Source organism: Miniopterus natalensis, chromosome 14, assembly GCF_054644295.1.
Source record: "Miniopterus natalensis isolate mMinNat1 chromosome 14, mMinNat1.hap1, whole genome shotgun sequence".
Taxonomy (NCBI): Eukaryota; Metazoa; Chordata; class Mammalia; order Chiroptera; family Miniopteridae; genus Miniopterus; species Miniopterus natalensis.
Genome location: NC_142094.1, coordinates 7,959,576 through 7,963,593, shown reverse-complemented (window position 1 = coordinate 7,963,593; position 4,018 = coordinate 7,959,576).

Here is a 4,018-nt window from a genome sequence, read left to right as displayed (position 1 = left end):
ATGCTGGAAACTTCCAGGGTGGGTTCCCTATCTGTTTGTTGCTTTGTGCGTATTTGATTGCTGAACGGGTGTCCAATTTCATGGCTTGCTTTGGGGAGACAGACCAGTGAAAGCTGGGATTTGTGTCTCTATTGTGGAGAGTTTGAACTGAGCACCATGAGAGATCAGCCCACCAGGTCTGAGAAAGGAGGGACAGAGCAGGCCTACCTCTCCTGCAGGCTAAGAGCACCACCCCCAACAGGAAAGGGGTTGGTTCAGCTCACTGAAGCCCCAGATATCCCCTCAGGGCTGTGCTCACAGGAAAACAACACAAAAATAAGATTTTCAGGGACTATTGTTTGGGAACTGGAGGAAAAGCTTAAAACCCCTTTTGGGGGCTGGGTTGGCAATGTGCTCATTGGAGTCTTTTTTATAATCAAGCCCACTGAGTCCAAGCCACTGAAACTGTCCACATAGAAAAGGCAACAGACTGAAGCCAATCTGAACCTGCAGCAGGACATTGTATGGGGAACTAGAATTGGAGGACAGGGTAGAGACTGAGGAGCTGGCTTTGAAGCAGAGACTAACTTCCCCACAGTGAGTGCCTGACAGCGAAACCTCCAAGTAAGGGGAGCAATATCCTGAGCTACACTAGCCAGCCTGCACCCTAAAGACTCTTCAGAAGACTCTGGAGTAAGATCAGGTGACCACAAGAGGAAGGCAAAATAGCTGACAAGTGGAGGTGGTCCACAGAGAGCCTCAGACCAACCAACTACATAAGGACACCAGGGCCAAACCTAGACAGCTCCTGATATTCGCAGATACATAAGCACTTCTCAGGGGACCCCAAATTAGCATATAACAGGGAGCCTCATTCAATATAGAGTGCCCAGATGAAGCTCATCTGGTTGACTTTTTTTTTAAGCAGAAAGAAGGAAAAGAGAAAAATTTTCTTTTTAAATTTTTGTTTTTAATTTTTAATTTTTAAAATATTTGTTTAGTCTTGTTTTTTTTGTTTTTTGTTTTGTTTTTCTTTCTGTTCTTTTATCAAGATTTTATTGATATTCCCTGCTTTATGGCTGGGATATTATCATTATAACCAATAAGTTTATTGTTCTTCTCTTTTGTTCCCCTCATATCTCTTATTGGACTCTCCCTGTCCTTGCTTTATGTCTCTCTTCTTGTTCCATTGGCATAACTTACTTTCTTTTCTCCTTTCCTTTCCTTTCCTTTCCTTTCCTTTCCTTTCCTTTCCTTTCCTTTCCTTTCCTTTCCTTTCCTTTTCTTTTCTTTTCTTTTCTTTTCTTTTCTTCTCTTTTCTTTTCTTTCTTTCTTTTCTCCCCTTTTATTCTCTGTCTTCCTGCCTTTCTGTTTGTTTGTGTTTGTTCCTTTATTTTATTTTTATTTTTTATTTTTCAACCATTTTCCTATTCCTACACTCTATCCTTAATTTTTTGCTTGCATTTCTTTCCTTTCAGAATCTTTTCTCTGCCCCTTTTATCTCCTAGTAGCTTCTCTATTTTTTACTTTTTATTTCATTATTATTATTATTATCAATAATATCCTTTTCTCTCTCTCTCTCTTTTTGCTTTAGCATTTGCATGCTTGCTTCACTCTCCCAATTCTACTTCCTCTTGGGATGTTTTTGTTATTATTGTCAGGATATTCTGTAAGTTACTCTTTGTTTCCTGGCAGCCTGGCTGTGTTTTGTTTTGCCCTGTCAGCACCTGTACAACAGCTCACATGACGTGGGTGTGGCTGACCCTCACCATTAGCCCACCTGAGAGGAGGGTCCTCGGAAGAATGGGTCAACAACCATCTAGACCTAATCACAACTGGAGAACCCAAAGAACCCACAAAAAAGGGACAGGCCTAGAGCAAAGAGCTAAGAAGTATAAGGAAAAGACACCTCTGGGCTCCACTGGACTCACACTACAAAATTCCACCCCACAAGACTGGGAGACAGCAAATATATCTAATATATATATATATATATATATACACACACAAACACTAAGAGCCACCAAAATGGGGAGACAAAGAAACAAACTAAAGAAAAAAAAATTGTCAGAAAAAGACCTTGATGAGATAGAGTTAAGTAAATTATCAAAAAAAAGAGTTCAGAGTAATTGTAAAGATGCTCAAGGAAAGTAATGGGAAGAAGAAGACACTTAATGGGAAAGTCCAGGAACTTAGTGAAAACATGAAAAAAGAGCTAGATATGATAAATAAGAACCAGGAAAAAATGGAGAATACTATATCTTCTATCAAGAATGCACGGGAAGGGATTAAAAGAAGGCTCAATGAAGCAGAGCATAGAATAAGTGACTTAGAAGACAAGGGAGAAAAAAAATCACTCAATCACAGCAGCAGCAAAAAACAAAAAACAAAAACACTTAAAAAGCATGAATGAATACAGTTTAAGGGAACTTTGGGACAACATGAAACAAAAAATGTTTGCATCATTGTGGTATCAGAGGGGTAAGAAAGTCAGCAAGGGATAGAGAATCTGGTGGAGGAAATAATGACAGAAAACTTCCCTAGGCTGGCGAGGGAGAAAGCCTCACAAGTTCAGGAAGCACAGAGGGTTCCGAACAAGAGGGACCCAAAGAGACCCATTCAAAGACATATCATAATTAAAATGGCAAATGTCAAGGACAAAGACAGAATATTAAGGGCTGCAAGTGAGAGACAAGCAGTGTCTCTCATAAAGCTAACAGCTGATTTCTCAACAGAAACACTTCAGGCCAGAAGGAAGTGGCATGAAGTTCTCAAAGTAATGAAAAGCAAGAACCTGCAATCAAGATTGCTTTATCCACCAAAGCTATAATTTAAAATTGAAGGTGAAATAAACAGCTTTCCAGACAAAAAAAAAAAGGCTAAAGGAGTTCAGTACCACAAAACCAGCATTGCAAGAAATCCTAAAAGGATTACTTTAAGAAGAAGAAGAAATACTGAGAGAGAGGTACATTGGTATAAAGGGGAAAATGGCCTTAAATAAGTATATATCCATTAATAACCTTAAATGTAAATGGAATAAAGGCTCCAATCAAAAGACATAGGGTAGCTGAATGTATAAGAAAATAGGACCCATATATGTACTGCCCACAAGAGACGCACCTCAAAATAAAAGACTCACACAGGATGAGAGTGAAGGGATGGAAAAAAATTTTCCATGCAAATGGAAATAAAATTTTTAAAAAGCTGTGATACCAATACTCATATCAGACAAAATAGACTTCAAAATGAAGACCATAACAAGAGAGAAGAAAAGTCACTACGTAATACTTAAGGGATCGATCCAACAAGAGGATATAACTCTGATAAACTTGTATGCATCCAATACAGGAGCACCTCCATTTATAAAAACACAGAGTACTTTGAGAGACTGATGGCAAGACAGTCATACTAGGGAACTTTAACACTCCACTGATTTCACTGGATAGGTCTTCCAGACAAAAAATCAACATGGAAACAGTGACCCTAAATGCCACACCTGATCAGATGGATTTAATTGACATTTACAGAACATTTCACCCCAAAACTGCAGAATATACATTCTTCTTAAGTGCCCATCAGTAGATGAGTGAATAAAAAAGCTGTGATACATTTACACCATGGAATACTATGCAGCTATAAAAAGGACAATTTATCCTTTGGGACAGCATGGAGGGAAATGGAGAGTAATATGCTTAGCGAAATAAGCCAGTCAGAGAAAGACAAATACCACATGAACTCACTCATATATGGAATGTAGTAAACAAAATAAACTGATGAACAAAATAGATTCAGAGAAATAGAAGCATGGAACAGACTGAGGGATCTCAGAGGGAAGGTGGGGGTGGGGGGATGGATGGAAAGAGATTAATCAAAGAATTTTTATGTCTATAAGCATACCCCGAGGACACAGACAGTGTTATGGGGAAGGCCTGGGAGTGGGGTGGATACAGGGTGGAGGAAATCAAAGGGAGAAAGAAAGGGACATCCGTAATACTTTCAACAATAAAGATAAATTTTAAAAAATGTTCAAACACATGAA